The 17,474-nt window shown below is 38.4% G+C and overlaps 1 long non-coding RNA gene across 1 annotated transcript in view; it reads right to left on the bottom strand.

The window, feature by feature from the left end:
• LOC131824168 (uncharacterized) overlaps nt 1-17,474 on the bottom strand; it is a 245,470-nt gene that overhangs the window by 190,671 nt on the left and 37,325 nt on the right. The window contains exon 2 of the long non-coding RNA XR_009350773.1: nt 17,222-17,340. This is a non-coding gene — a long non-coding RNA (uncharacterized LOC131824168). The remainder of the gene's footprint in view (nt 1-17,221; nt 17,341-17,474) is intronic.

Raw genomic sequence — 17,474 nt, 5'->3', positions numbered from 1 at the left:
TATTTGAAAAGTATTTTCGGAATGAATCATCAGCCTCCTCTCAACTTTGTCCCCACTGCTCCATGCATGTACTTTCTTCTTCTCTCAGTCTTGTCACTCATATTGAAAGCATCCCTTTCCCATAGCCTCATAAACCTCTGTGCATGGTGTTTCTATCACCTATGAACACCTTCTCCCTTTCCTCACCCATTAAATTTGAATTTTACCAATCTATCAAAGACAATGCAAATTTCAGCATAGTAAACCAAGTCTGACTTCCCTAGTCCATAAAAGTCTTCGAAGACCTGTACTTCTTTGGGACATATTTATGTGCTATGCATTCAAATTACTTGAAGAACATTTTTTAAATTTAGGTGCCCAGGAGGACCCATTTTAAAACTAGTGAATCAGAATGTAATTTGCAGATCTGTATCTTTTAAAGCTGCCTACTGATCTACAAATCAGCCCTAGGAGACCCTTCTTCTGTATCACATAAACTTTTCTTATAGAGGATACCTGCTTGTGCTGGTTTGTAAACACTCTATTGTGTCAAGGGTAAATGCTGAGAGGACTAGGCTGTACTATAATCATCTGTTATAGCCCCCACAATCTTCTGTATGGTACCAGGCATAGAAGCATCACTGGATTTATGGAATATGAGTTAACTTGGGCTAAAATTACACATTATGCTGCATGACCCATACAGTTTCAATCTTCATCCCAAACCCCGTGCCTATAACAGGACTTAGAATACAATAAGTACACAATAAATACTTGATAAATTAAGATGAATTAAACAGGCACAGTTTTGCTACCCATACTGATTTACAAATGGTCAAATAATCCCACTTTATGTTCCTGAATCTCTTTCATCCCCATATCTCAAGTCATAACCTGTTTATCCTACCAGCAGGGATAATAAATTAGGATAGTAAAAATTAAATAGTAAAAAAATGGACTATTTGAGTCGAAAGAACATCTTCAATCAATCAATTCGATTCCCCTACTCAGGCATGAGAAGAAAGGAAATCTTGGTATTTGTGACAACATGGAAGGAACTTGAGGGCTATCTCTTCAGTGAGATAAGTCAGACAGAAAAATACAAATGTGTAGGTTATTTGTATATATACAAATATATATATATTTGTATGTATATATATATATACCTGGAATCTAAAACAGCCAAACTCATAAAAACAGAGTGAAATAATGGTTACTAGAGGCTGAGAGAATTACGGAGATGTGGGTTAGAGGTACAAACCTGTGGGTTGCCTGGGTGGATCAGTCAGTTAAGCATCTGCCTTCAGCTCAGGCTATGCTCCCAGGGTCCTGGGACAGGGTCCCACATTGGGCTCCTTGCCATCAGGGAGCCTGCTTCTCTCTCTCCCTCTGCCTGCTGCTCCCCCTGCTTGTGCTCCCTCTCTCCCAAATAAATAAAATCGTTAAAAAAATAAAAATAAAAAAATAAGTAAAAATTAAAGTAACATAAAATAAAGGTAAAAACTTGCAATAAATAGGTAAATAAGTACTGGAGACCTAATGCACAGCATAGCAACCATAGTCAACAATGCTATATTATATATTTCAAAGTAGCTACAAGAATAGAGTTTAATTGTTTTCTCCCCCTTGCTCCAAAAAAGGTACTTATGTGACATGACATGGATAATCATATTGAAATATATAAAACTATCAAATCAACACGTTACATTCCTTAAACTTACATAATTTTATGTCAACTATAAAAAAAAACTAGTTCAACTCCTTTATGTAATATGGCACAAATTCATATTCTAAAAGGCTAAGTGACTTGTCCAAGATCACAGGTTCAATTACAAGGGGACCTGATATTCAAAACTAAAGCTATGCAATCATACAATGCTGGGTATTCATGCTCTCCCAGGGAACAGTTCAGTATTTCTCCTTAATTGTCCTTCTACATGGTCAACCCATAGCTGCTCTCAAACAGAAGACAAATGTTTACACAATCTGTTTGCTCTTTGGGTGAGCTTTACAAAGCAATAAATAGACTTAGTAAACTTCCTAACTTAACAAGAAAGCTAATCCATTCAGTTGTCCTCATCTCCTTTCACTGTGGCCCGTCTGTACCTTAGGTGCCTTACTCAATAATTCTTTGAATTATAAGAAGAAACACTCTTCACGTTGACACCCCCTAATATCCAAAGAACTAGATGATTGAATTACCCGCTCTACAATAAATTTTTGCATCTGCTACTGGTACAATCTTACTAATTTCCTGAATTTCTGGATGCCTAGAGACTTTATTGAAATACATAGCAAAAATGGATGTTACCCTTATAATTTATCTGTAGATTTATTTTTCTGTAGATTTATTTCAGAAAGGACTGATGTGTGCAATTTCCCCAAGGTTCCAATGAGTTTTTGACTTTTGGCAATATGGTGTTTCTAGTGTAGTTGATTAACAAAAGAACTAAATGGAACTTTGAAGTTCAATTTGTACCACTAGCTTTTTAACTTTGTATTTTAAATTAATTTTAGACTTCAGAAAAGTTGCGAAATACGGCACCATCTCCACCTATTCCTCATCCAACTTCTAAGAATTTACAGTTGTACAATTATATGTAGTATAATTCAGACACATGGTATTGGTATACTACTATAAAACAGAAATTCCATCACTTTTTCCAATATTGTACTTTATCTGCATCAGAATCCCACATTCTATTTAGTTTCTACTTCTCCTTTGGCTCCCATAATTGGTAACAGTTTCTGAGTCTTTCCTTGTCTTTTGTGATTTTGGTGCTTCCAAAGAGTTATGATCAATTGTTTCTCTGAAAATCCCTCAGATTGGGTTTCACTGATGTTTTCTCATGATCATATTGAGCTTATACATCCCACATACCACATAATATTACTGTCCTTCTCTGCATCATATCAAGAGACTTAAGATGCTGGTATCTTTTAATGGATGTTTAATGACTTTGTTAAATTGATGTCTTGCTGTTCTCTCCTCCATAAAGTTTTAATACTTCCCTCTGTAGTTGCTAATCACCTTGAGGAAGATACTTTATATAAGTCCCACACTCAAATGATGGGACTTACATTTAGCATTCAACAGTAGGTGTTATCTCTTGTGATGTTTGTGTCATGCTGATTTTCTATTTCTTTTTCATCTATATAGTTAAAATTTTGCTTTAAAGGAAAAACTATTCTTTCTCCTCCATTTATACCTTTCATCAATTATTCATAAAAGTATATACTCATAAATATTGATTCTATGGATTATGATTCAGTATTATCATAGTTTTCTACTCTAACTGTTCCAGCTTCAGCCAGCGACAGCTCCTTCAGCTTTTCCTGTGTGCTTCTAAAAAGCCCCATGTTCCTCTGAGCATTTCCTTACTTTTTGACACCACATAATGTTACAGGCTTGTTTTGTATTTTTCTCTACCTCAACCCTAGAATAAACACTCTCCAAGGAGCCCTTGCTCTTTTTTTTGTAAAGAAAGATACTTAGAAGTCAAGGTCTGGGCACCAGTTGTGTCCATTGTTACTGGGTCACCCCTGCTTCTAGGCCTTCCCAAAGGCAGAACTAGGCAGTTCATGTATGGGAACCAACCAACACATTCACACTTATCTACATTTCTCCATCCATCTGTAAGTATAATCAAAACCAGGAGTTCATAATAATATTTCATATTCCAATTCCAATATGCACATAAAGTAGTTTGAGAACTGCTAACCAATCCCCCTGTTAGTAAACACATTTACTAACTAGATGGCAGCATTTTCATGACATTCTTTTTGTCCTTAGCTTCACAGTATCCAGTCAAGATATTGTTTTCAAACTGATTTGTGTTAGTTCTTTTTATTTCCATCCTATTCACATAACTCATTTGTAATACATATAGGTGCATATGCTAGTGGTGTATTCCATTTTGGTGTCCTCCTACAGATGGTTTTTAAGGATACAAACAATGAGTAGTAAATAGTCCTAGAGATCTAATGCAGAGTATAGTGATATAAACAATATTGTATCATTATCAAACCTGCAAAGAAACCAACTCTTAATTATTCCAGCCACTAAAAAGAAACAATAATCATGCAACTGGATAGAGGTGCTAGTTTTTGCTACAATTACAATCATAATATATAAATGCATCAAATTAACATTTTGTACACCTTAAATTTACACAATGTTATACATTAAATATATTTCCATTCTTAAAAAGTCCTTTCCTACACTATGATTAAAAAGGAATTCACCTACATTTTCTTCTAGTACTTGCATGGTTTCATATTTGACATTTAGGTTCCTCATCTATTTGTATATGGTGTGAGATGGGACTGTATCTGTTTTCTAAAGAGCTACCCAGTTGTTCCAGCACCATTTGCCAAAAGATCTATCTTTATGTTTCTGATTTAAGATGCCATCTTTGTCATATCCTAAGTTTCCATATGTATTTGGGTCTAATTCTGGAGTTTCTGTTCTATTACATTCGTCTGTTTATCCATTCATGTGCTAGTAACACACTGTCTTAATTATCGAGAACACAGAGAATGTTTCCATCTCTCCTGGTGCTTACTCCCCCTGCATAGTTGTTCTTTTCAGTGTTTTCCTTGCCATAAGTGCATGTTATTTTTTTTTTCCATGGGAGCTTTAGTAGCAACTTGGCCAACTCCTTAAAAGAATTAGGTGGCGTTTTTATTGGGATTGCTTTGGTATCCATGACTTTGGATAGTATATTTAAAATATTCTGAGACACCATGAGAGCCCTCAAACATAATCTATAAAGAAAAAATGACAAAACGGCACGAACCAAGGGGGTGGGATTATGGACATTGGGGAGGGTATGTGCTTTGGTGAGTGCTATGAAGTGTGTAAACCTGGTGATTCACAGACCTGTACCCCTGGGGATAAAAATATATGTTTATAAAAAATAAAAAATTAATTAAAAAAAATAACTTCTTGGGATGCCTCAGTGGCTCAGTCGGTTAAGTATCTGCTTTTGGTTCAGGTCATGATCCTGAGGTCCTGGAATCAAGTCTCACATTGGGCTCCTTGCTCAGTGGGGAGCCTGCTTCTTCCTCTGCCTGTTGCTCCCCCTGTTAATGTGCTCACTTGCTTACTCTCTCTCACAAAATAAATAAAATCTTTATTAAAAAATAAATAAAAATAAAAATAAACTTTGACAATAGAATTGATAATTGTGTGCTCAATATGGGAAGGCAGAAGAACTTCAAAAAAAATCAAGTCCTCCTTAGGGGACCCACTCCAGAGGCTAACTTCTTTTTAATGTATATGTACTGCCAATATCATTGAGACTTATGATTCTTCTACCTCAGAATTGTCTTTTGAATTGGTCCCCTATTTCTTGGCCCACTGTCATTACCCTAAATCAGCTGTTTGGCTTTTCTCTCTTACACTTTGACAGCAAAATCCAATGATATGTTATGTTAATCAACTTGATGTTAGTTAACTCTATGTTAACTAACTTGAATTTAAATAAACCAAAAAAAAAAAAAAAAAAAAAAAAAGGAAGAAAGAAAGAAAGGAAAGGAAACAACTTAAAGACTTATATTCAAATGCCAGACTTTCTGGGTTGCTGCTCTGGCTCCCCTATGTGCTCCATGCTTATGTATACTGCAGCACTGATCAACACTGTTGATGAATTCCTAGATGGCAAGCACCTACAGAACTCACTCAGTCCTTTTAATTTCATTTAAATTCATTTAATTAATATATAGTATTATAGTGCTATTAGTTTCAGAGGTAGAGCTTAATGATTCATCAATTGCATGTAATACTCAGTGTTCATTATAGCACATGCCCTCCTTAATGCCCATCACCCAGTTACCCTATCCCCTCATCTCCCCTCCAGCAACTCTGTTTGTTTCCTATAGTTAAGAGTCTCTTACAGTTTGTCTCCCTCTCTGATTTCATCTTATTTTATTTTTCCCTCTCTTACCCTATGATCCTTTGTTTCTTAAATTCCTCATATGAGTGAAACCATGCTAATTTTCTTTCTCCAACTTATTCTAATACCCTCTAGTTCTATCCACAGTATTGCAAAAGGTAAGAGTTCATCTTTTGATGGCTGAGTAATATTCCATTGTGTACATATACCACATCTTCTTTATCCATTCATTTGTCGATGGACATCTGGGCTCTTGCCATAGTTTGGCTACTGTGGATACTGCTGCTATAAACATGGGATGCAGGTATCCCTTAGTATCACAACATTTGTATTGTGGAAAACCCAAAGACTCCACCACAAAATTGCTAGATATCATCAACATGGAAGGATATAAAAATCAATGCACATAAATCAGTTGCATTTCTACACATAACAATGAGACAGGAAAAAAAAAAAAAAGAAAGAAATTAAGGAATCAATCCCATTCACAGCTGTACCCAAAACCACAAGATGCCAAGAAATAAACCTAACCAAAGAGGCAAAGGATTTGTACTCAGACAACTATAGAACAGTTATGAAAGAAATTAAGGAAGAGACAAAGAGATGGAAAAACATTCCACGCTCACAGATTGGAAGAACAAATATTGTTAAAATGTCTATAGCACCCAAAACAATCTACATATGCAATGCAATGCCTATCAAAATATCATCAACATTCTTCACAGAGCTGGAACAAATAATCTTTAAAATTTTTGGAACCAGAAAAGACCCTGAATAACCAGAAGAATGCTGAAAAAGAAAACCAAAGTTGGTGGCATCACAATTCTAGACTTCAAGCTCTATTACAAAGCTGTGATCGTTAAAACATTAAGGTACTGGCTTGAAAGAAGACACACAGATCAATGGAACAGAACAGAAAACCCAAAAATAGATGCCCAACTCTATGGTCAATTAGTCAGCCAGTCTTAAACACAGGAGCTAGCACATAGCACAGTCCCCACAGCTCTGACCAAGGGGACTATTATGGATGATAATAGGAGATTAACATAAAATGACCTTGGTCCACAGATATGTCACTAAAGAGAAGTAGAAAATAGACTTTAAAAGTATGTTAAGGACAATAAACCAGAATTTCCCTTGCATGTGTAGGGCAAGAACAGCAACACAGTGCTGTGCTTCATGCTTGAAGCCTAGTGGAAATGATAATACAGTTTATCAATTCCTATCTTGCTTACATTTTCTTTAATACAAAGAACAAGGTGTCTACTAATCTCTATTTGGTGTTACTGCAAATAGCAAGAAGACAGCCCGTTCTCAAGATACTTGACAACAAATGTTGGAAATTTGTCATAATATATATGTTTTATTATATATAACATATATATAATATGTAGGATTTAAAATATATATAATTGTATTAGATAATATATATTGTGTATATTATGTATCTTATATATAATATGCTAATATATAGTGTATAACACCATAATAAATATTTATATATGATTTTAAGTATTATCTGATTATATATAATATATATGATGTGCATAGTACATATTATCAGCATAAATATACTAATCTATGGGGACTACACTTTGAATGATATTTCTCAGAGCTATGCAGAGAACATACTGCCCATCCATACAGGTTGACCGTAACAAAAAATACAGGATGTTTTGAGTGGAAAAAATAAAAACAATGTTAAAACAGTAACGTTACCAACTGTATGAGAGTTTTTATCTACATAAAAACTTCTCTGCAAGGAGGAGCCTGGGTGGCTCAGTGGGTTAAGCGTCTGCCTTTAGCTCAGGTCCTGATCCCAGGGTCCTGGGATTGAGCCCCACTTTGGGCTCCCTGCACATCGGGCTCCCTGCTTGATGGGCAGCTGTTTCTCCTTCTCCACCACTTGTGCTCTCTCTTCTCTCTCTCTCTCTCTCTCTCTCTCAATAAATAAATAAATATTTTTTTAAAAATTTCTACAAGAACATCAAAAAATGTACTATCTTCGTTTGGGGATAAAGAAAAAGAAACAATCTTTAAATTGTTTTAAAGAAGTTTAAATTGTTTTATGAAGTTTGACACTTCATAATCTTTTAAAAATCATGTGAATATAGTATTTGTTCAAAATAAATACAAACACATACGAATAGGCAGATTCATGGTTCAAGTTAGAGTGTGGAGGACTCACTGCACGTCTTCGCAGAGGTGAGACTCTGATGGTGACCATCCCACCAACAGAACCTCAGCAAGTGCCTAAAAAAAGTCACATGGAAAGAGATTGGCTCAACCAAGTCAAAACCTTTAGTCAACAGGGATAAAAACACTGCCAGGAAGCAAGGCGAGTAAGCTCTAGATGGCCGCTGCACATATCGTACCTACAGTCACCAACACTATGACACACTACAAAATTTGTTAAGAGGATTAGTGGTGGGGCACCTGGGTGGCTCAGTGGGTAAAGCCTCTGCCTTCAGCCCAGGTCCTGATCTCAGGGTCCTGGGATCTAGCCCCACATCGGGCTCTCTGCTCAGCGGGGAGCCTGCTTTCCTCTCTTTCTCTTAGCCTGCCTCTCTGCCTACCTGTGATCTGTCTGTCAAATTAATAAAATTTAAAGAAAAAAAAGAGGATTAGTGGTCACGTTAAGTGTTCTTACAATACAACTGCTAATAATCAGTTTTTTACTTATTTGTTTTTAAAGATTTTATTTATTTTGGAGAGAAAGAAAGCACATGAGAGGTGAGGGGCCGAGGGAGTAGGAGAAAAAATCTGAAGCAAACCGCACTGACAGCAAAGCCCCATGTGAGGCTTGATCCCACAACCACATCATCATGACCAGAGCTGAAACCAAGAGTGAGACACTCAACTGACTCAGTCACCCAGGTGCTTCAGAAATAATGTTTTTATACTAGGAAACAAATGGCCTGGCCAGTTCTTGACTTCTATTTATGGACCAAGACAAAAAAAAAAAAAAAAAAAAAAAAAAAAAGATTAGCAGTTCAATCCCAGGGAAGTCTTCAGTTTGAGAGCAAAATAAGAAGAAATATGACCATGTAATGCATAGAGTAACCAGGCCCAGAATATGCTAAAAATGAATTCAAGTTTAAAGAAATGATACAGTTTATTAATTTTAAGAGTCATAAAATTCATGAACTTTCCAATGTTTTCATATAAGCCAAGAGCTGACAATATGGCTGGTTGAGCAGCTTTCAGAGTCACGGCAAAAAGCGGCAATTTTCAACTTTAATGTTTGTGGGCCCTGCTTCCAAGCTTGCAGGGAAGCTATACTTTTACCAAGGTCAGAGTGACTTCAGCCAACTTCAAAGAATGGGCTCTGTTTCTGCCCTGAGCACTGCTTCATTAGCAAATAACCTAAAAGAAATATTTCAAATTGAAAATAAGAGGAGGGGCACCTGGGTGGCTCAGTGGGTTAAGCCTCTGCCTTCGACTCAGGTCATGATCCCAGGGTCGTGGGATCAAGCCCCACATCAGGCTCTCTGCTCATCAGGGAGCCTGCTTCCTCCTCTCTCTCTGCCTGTCTCTCTGCCTACTTGTAATCTCTGCCTGTCAAATAAAATAAATAAAATCTTCAAAAATAAGTAAATAAATAAGAGGAAAAATCTCCGAGTTCCATTCTCATACCTCCAACGTTTGCAATCTTACACATACTAGAAGCATAAGATGAAGTCTGTTGCCTTCTGAAATGTCCTTATGTCATAAGGACATAAAGGACGAAATGTCATAATGATGTCTAATTCTTGATGTCACAAAAAGCACATACAACCCTGTATAAAACATTCCTTCTCTGGAGAACCCTCTTCTTTGCAAAGATTGTGTACCCAGGGCAGCTCTCTATACTTAAGCTCAAATAAAACTCCCATCCTTTTATTTTTAAGGTTTAATTTATGCATTTATTTGAGAGAGAGAGAGAGAGAGGAAACCGGAGGTGGTAATGGGTGGCAGAGAGGGAGGGAGAATCAATCTCAGACTCTACCCTAAACCCAACACAAGGCTTGATGTCAGAACTGTGAGATCAGGACCTGAGCTGAAACCAGGAGTTGGATGCTTCACTGACTGAGCCACCCAGGTGCCCCTCATTTTTTTTTTTTTTAAGAAATTCTAAGACGTTTGCTCCTTTATTGATGACAACTGCTAAAGAGCATTTTTCAGAGTGCCAGTTTCTTAAATAGCTGATGATTATCAATATGCAACTCACCAAATGTCATTATTGGTGGTAGAAGAGACATGCTATTCATCACATAGCAGATTCATGTTAATTGCCTGAAGGTTTATAACTCAGCTTTCACCCCTTTCCTTCCCCAGTCTCCACTTTATTGTACTTTGCTGCAGGAAGTCTATACATTTTTGTTTGTTTGTTTGTTTGTTTCTAGTTAATCATATTAGCAGAGTTCTGGAAATAAACATACTTTTAGACTCTAGGCTCATTTATACTCTTAAAAGCAGGAACTATAATGTATATGTTAAAGTGTAACCTGGGGGGGGGGGCACCTGGGTGGCTCAGTGGGTTAAGCCTCTGCCTTCAGCTCTGATCATGATCTCAGGGTCCTGGAATCGAGCCCCGCATCAGCCTCTCTGCTCAGCAGGGAGCCTGCTTCCCCCTCTCTCTCTACCTGCCTCTCTGCCTACTTTTGATATCTCTCTCTCTCTGTCAAATAAATAAATAAAATCTTTTTTAAAAATAAATAAAAAATAAAGTGTAACCCAGGGAATTAAGTGTTGAAGGGGAAGTCTACATGTCTCCCCTACACTCTGGTGTATAAAATCTAGGAAATTCAGAGTTCCCAGTGTGCAGCATGGGGTGCTAACGGATCGGTTTGGACCATTTGCAGGAACAAAGAGTAAAACTGTGGACAGGTTTCTGACCTAAGCTGCTCTAGAAAATTTGCCTTTGCCGCTTGTTTTGTCAGTCTTTAGGATAGTGGAAGAACCAGCTCCTGGAGAGAAACCTGCGAAAGTGCTCTTAGAAAATCCTTGTAGATACTTCTCCTGAATCAAGGACCAAACCAGAGTGTTCATTCCTTGATTCCTCTGGAATATGGAGTGTTGTGTAGCAACAGTGTATGATAGGATATCTGTCATATTTTAACTTATAACAGTCTACTCAAAGATCTCAGCAGCATCATGAGCTGGAGGGATAGTACTTGCTATTTAAGGGAATTTTACTATCAAGTCACAGAACTTTACTAGAATACTGAACAATCATCCCTTGATCTGATTGTAAGCACCTGCATCTTTTAATTCCAGGAATTATGAAACCATGTGTACTTTGCACCCAGTTTTTTTTTTCTTTCCTGAAATGTGAGGAAATATCCGAGCTATATATGTACATAGGTCTAGAAACAAGTTTTTTCCTAAAGGATTTTTGCATACCATCTGAGGCTTTTTTTTTTTTTTTTTTTTTTTTTGGTCAGCTCGCTGCATGCAGGTGAACAGGTAAGTACATGCATGCAAGGAAAGAGAAATAAAGGAAATCATTTACTTCTAATATACTTTGAAGTGCTGTAATTACACTTATCTTGAATGTATTGAACAAAGAAAGTCAAAGATAACCTAAGCCCCAAACCTACTGTATATAAATCAGAGCCAATGATCTCTAATAAGGCATAAAAATGTACATACCAGTTCCTTTTTTTCTGAGCATCTGTTTTAAACATAACAGTATGCTACCTGCTGTGGGGTACCCAACACTAAATTATTGGGCTCCTTTCACTCCAGGGGCTCCCAATGGGCAAGAGAGGGAGTGGTACACCTGCCTAAGCATGTTTGAATCAAAGCATAATGGAATGTGCTCTCGTATCAGAAGATCCTATAGAATCAATCCAAATATATTTCCACAAGGTCATGTTCAAAGTCATTCACATGAAATTTGGGGTTTTCCATTTTAGACACAACAAGTATGACCAGAGCCCCAACTGGATTTGACTTTGGAAGTAAAGGACCTGTTCCTCTTTCAAACTTTACTGTCTCAGGGAATGGCACCCATCACCTAATCGTCTGCGCTCTGAAAGTAACAGTCAGCCTTTGCTTTTTCAACTCCTACTTCCAATCCTTAAGCCAGCCCTCAGCACTGCCCTCCAAAATATATATCCCAAATTAATCCTTCTCTCCTTAGCTCACATATTACCACTATGACACAAGTTACTATTATTTTTTTACCAGAATTTCTACAATACCTTCCTTATTGGTTTCAGGCTTCCGTCCTTTTTTTTTTCCCCTCTACAATCTCCACCCAGCAGTCAAAGCAACTTTTTAAAAACATGAGTTGGCCACCTAGTTTTATAAGTAAAGCTTTATTAGAACACAGACATTTAAGTATTGTCTATGGTTGCTTCATGGTACTAACCCTTTTTTAAAAAAACACAGATCAGATCAGACCATCTCCCCCTCCAAAAGAGTTCAATAGTCCTTCCTCTTTATACTAGGAAGAAAACTGAAATTTTTCCTTTAGTCCACAAAACCCCACATAGTCATAATACAACTACATTAAATAAATGGGAGTAAGTCACACTGGTTCATCCACTTTGTTATCTTTTCTACACCAAGGGTGCCACATACAAACAGTGAGGCATGTACATCTAAAAGCTCATTATTAAGGTATTAGGGGAATTGTTGAGATGAGGTAGACATAACACAGGCATTAGTGTGACACAGACTAGGCTTTAATTCCCAGCTTCAATAAAGGCTCACTGAATTCCATTTTCCATTTGCCAGTAGGAAAAATGCAATTTATCTCAGTGTGCTAGAGAGGACTGAAAGAGATTATTTATGTGAACACACTGTCACACTGATTTTTACAAATTTTGGTCATGTTCTTCCTGGTCCAAACACTCTTCAGTTTTTAACCTGTCCTCAAACAGGTCCTTGATATTAAAATTCCAACTGTTGCAGTAAGAAAATACAAGAAAACAAAGTACATTTTAAATGTTTCATGTCTCACACGTAAATTTCTATTTTCCTTTTCTTTTGTTTCTTTAGCCAACTGAACCATTTTCTTCCCCTAGAATCTACATCCTTTATGGAAATCAAACACTCCTCTTGACCAACCAGACTAGATGTAGTTATTAGCTAATATTTTTACTTCTAGAATTATTTGTTTGTTTTTTAAGTAAAGCCTGGCAGATGCAGTAAGAAGCCACCAGTCTTCACTATTGCTGTGGATCCAAGCAAATGCCTTTTGATGATATCAATTTACCTTATGATGCATGGAAACAGGAATATTTCTGCAATACCTCATCTAGGGAGGCTCATTAACTTAGCTCATCTTGAGCTCTTAGTCAAGAAATAGAGTAGTCTGGTAGGAAACACTTCAAGTTTGTGAACTTGGTTCTGATTGTTTTAAGACAGAATTCTAGAAAAGACAGTCCGCTGTCTTTGGCTTACCCCCATAGAGTCACATGGCCCCGTCACTTCATAAGCAGCAGACCTTGAGATAGGATTTAAATGCAAGTAGTTTATTTGGGACAGAATCCTATAACACACCAGTAGGGGATGGAGAATGAGAGAGGGAAACAAAAACAGTCAACAAAAGGCAATATGCTATTGGATGTAACTGGAGCTGATTATTACCGCCAGGAGCCAGGCTACCTCAAAGTTATCCCCCTGAGGCATGAAGGAACTGCATATTTACAGACTCCAGTAAATCACTGCCTGATGGCTGTTCTCTAGGGGTAGTAATTCTCTGACACCCTAAGCCAAGTGTACTCAAACCATCACAGAAGCTCATAGGCAAAGAGAAGCAGAAGCTAACAACTGGAAATCTGGCTCATATGAATGTTAATGAGAAGAACCAATGGGCTGTAAGAGGGACATAGACAGAGTCTTTCACACAGATAGGCTAAGCCACCAGACCCTGTGGGGTCCATGCAATTACCCACTTGAATGTTGAGGCCAAGGCTCAGAAAGAGATGGGGACAATATCAAGACTAGGAATATTGATTCACTCATCAAACATTAGTTGATGACTTACTACAAAAGAGAGGACCTAGTCCATCAATAAAACATGTAGAATCCTTACTTTGCTTTCTTGCCCCATGCCCTTCTGCATACCCCACTCTCAGCAAGCCAGGTTTGTCCACAGGCACATGCATCCTTACAGAGACTGGTTGCTAACTTTCTCCCCTAAAAAGACTTCTTTTCCTATTAGGCTCACCTCAGCAAACAGTATCCCTGTAAAATTTTATAAAGATCTCTACTATAGCTTACCAAGGTGTACTTCATCCTTTCATGTCTATCTGCCACCACCTGGATCTTGGCTCCAAGGGAGCACAGAGACTCTAAAAACCCAGCGCAGATAAATGCTCAAAAAAACTTTAATTGCACAGAAGGAAAGTACAAGAAAAGAAACAAATCAAATCAGAATAATAGCATTGTACACAGAATGGTAGAACCTATTTATAGACATGGAATTATGTTCACAGAATATTACCTTGAATATACACATAAACTAAGAAAAAGTATGGACAGGTAATATACACCCACATTTTAACACCGAACTTTGTCTTTGGTTTATTAATATTTTCTAATTTTACTTCCATGAAAGTATATAAGCTATATAATTTAAAACATAGAAAGATCTTTAAGGCTCACTGATGGCCCATCAGGTTCAGACCAATTATAGCTTTCAGATTTCAAGGCCAGAGAGGGGAGCCAGTGAGTGAGTCATCAAACAGGATCCGAACACAATAGGACTTGGAAACTGAGGTAGCTCCTAACTCTGATAGGGCCCTTCATCTCTGACTTAGTTCTCTGAATGGGACCATGTGGGACTATATAGGGGCTGGCATATGAGGCTGGGGATATAGTAAATAAAAGGCCAGATGGGGCTATTGTTGGGGGGGGGGGTGGCGATGAGAGTGTTCATTGCTTCCTGAGCCCTAGTGTCCTGGCCTTGTCCTCAGCCCCTGCTCTCCAAACTGAGTTATTGATTGTCTATAGAGCATCAAAGCAACAAGGCTTGGGAGATGAAATAACCAACATCTGAGGGATCCATTTCTCTTTATCTTAAAATCCTAGAACAAGTAAGTGATCACCTTCTTCCAGCTCCTCATTTTATAGATGGGAGCATCAAACATCAAAGAGGACCATTTTCAACAGGAAGCCACTATTTCAATAAACATGCCAGCTTGGATAGACTAGGGGTAGCTACTAGAAGTGCTCTTTGAGGATTCTGAGGTCAAAGTCAGACTCAACTATAGAAGATTTGTGGTTGCTTAGTAATGTCTGCCATGGCAATGGCTAAGAGGTGGCCCACATGCCATTTTCTCCTTAAACACTTGGCAGCAGCAGGATGATCCGGCAATCATGGCAGAAGGCACTCATTGAAGGAAAGTGACATAGCACTAAAGACAAGTTTTCTTATTTTGTAATATAAGAAAACCTATACATTGAAAGATGAAATGACTTTGTCTAAATTAACTACAATGATAAGCAATAGATGATAGATTCCAATACCAATCTGTCTGACCCCAAACCCATGTTCTTGAACCCTATGCTATAGGTTCTTCGTTGGTTGTCCTTGTCCACCACCCACTCATGCTACCCACTCCGCTCTGACAGCACTCCTAAGACAGCCTCAAGACTCATCTGCTTCTGATTTCAATACCCAGAGGTGGTTGTCTCAGACACAAAAACATGACGTCCCAAGTCAATCTTCTCTTTCAGGTCCAAAGTTTGCCATTTTCTGAACCTTTACCACTGAATCTTTTTTACATGTCATTTGGCTCCAGCTCTTCCTTTCAACTTGCTTGATTTATTCAAATGTGGGAGAATGACTCACAAGCTACATGAAGACAAACCCAGCTGTGTGCCAGATAATTATTTCAGAGTAATTAAAATGATCTATGGGCTGCCAAATTATACACCAAAATGTGATTCCACACTTTCTCCCTTATCTGCCTCGTTCTTCCTCTGTCTGTCAAAAGAAACTGCTTGCTAGGGTAGGGGCTCCTCAGCCCTAATACATTAATCATCGCTGCTAAGCAGCCTTATTAGACGGTCATCTTCACAGGGACACTTCACAGCTTCAGAGAAAAACTCTGGTCTGAAATCAGGGAACCCCAAGATGATCACTTATGCCACTTGCTGGAGGTGAGCTCCCCAGAAAGGCATCCCAGGCATCTAGAACCAACCAGAACATCACACAGCAATAGGGGAATAGCGGTGGGGAATAAGGAAGGAGACAGAAGAGATGGAAAGGAAGGAAGGAGCTGGGTCTCAGTAGAGCTTCTCCTCCCTAATCCTCTGCACCCACTGCATACCTCCTGCTTTAGCCCCTCAATATCACTGTGTCAAGTTCCCCTCCAACCTAGGTCAGGTCCCCTCAAGTAGAGACTCAGAAGGAGATTCTGTATACATGTTTTATTGTAAAAGTGCTCTCAGGAAAACCTACAGGGGCATGAGGGAGGTCGGGTAGGGTAAGGGAAAAGCTAGGCAAAAATGTACTTTCAGGAAAGATTTCAGTCTGGTCCCATAGATTGTATCACAGAATTTGAGCTATTCAAAGTAACAGTGCGAGGGCTGTGATATGCCTTCATCAGTGAGTCACTGCTCAGGGCCACTCCTGTGAGTGAGTGATGAGGGGGAGGCTGGGGAGTGGGAAGGCATGCACCTCCTGGCTTAGTTAGCACTCACAGCAGCCAACAACCTCAGCAAAGCAGTCAGGTATGAGCCATTTGAAGCCAACACCCATAACACCCGGGAGAGGGGTGTCCTGGTAAGATAAGGGACATCTGGGTGGGACACTCACAGCACCTGCTCCACTCTCTTATAGTATTTCACGGTGTTGGAGAGAATGTCCAATCTGCCAATGATATTAAATTGGCAGTCCTGAAATGGGTTTATGGTCCCGAAAATACTGACTTCAGGGATTATAGAATCCCAGGGAAATTGTGTGCAAAATGTCCATATACATGAAACTGACAGGGCACAAAGAACACAGGTCTCATCATATTCTCTGGAGTGTATCTGAACTCCTGGGTTCTGAAGTTCACCTGTGAATTTCCTGAGAGGAGACTGCATCGCTAATTCAGCCTCTTCCATGAAGCCTCCCTGACTCTTCCTTTTCATCTGGTGCTTACCTCAGAGGCATAGTTGGGGACCTGGGAAGGGGACAAGGCTACTACTTTACATCTTCCTAACATAGTAACTGTTCACTTGAAAATAGGGATGATAATAATTAAATCTAAAGTTTACTGAACACTTATTATGTGTCAGTTATTTTTCTATATCCTTTATTCATTTAGTTTTCAATCCTATCCCTCTGAGTAGGAGCTATCATCTTATTTTCTCATACCAAAGATTGTAACGCTGAGAAATTAAGTCACCTGCCCCACCTCTCAGAGTTAGGAAGTAGTGGAGTCAGAATTCAGATCCAGGCAGTCTGACTCCAGAACAGCAAGGATGTCGGAGGGAGCCATGCAAAATATGTGGTTGAACCATCACATTCTAAATCCTGAAATAGGAAAGAAGTTACACAAAGTCAGTGGCTTCTTAACGCGCTGGTCTCCCCATTAACAACGGCCAAGCCTCCTAAGACACAGTAAGTATTCCAGAAGCACTGGTTTTATAAGTGAATAAATATCTCTA

This window comes from Mustela lutreola, chromosome 2 (assembly GCF_030435805.1).
Source record: "Mustela lutreola isolate mMusLut2 chromosome 2, mMusLut2.pri, whole genome shotgun sequence".
In the NCBI taxonomy this organism is placed as follows: domain Eukaryota; kingdom Metazoa; phylum Chordata; class Mammalia; order Carnivora; family Mustelidae; genus Mustela; species Mustela lutreola.
Note: the sequence above shows the minus strand (reverse complement) of the source record. Positions and strands in the feature narration are given on the sequence as shown.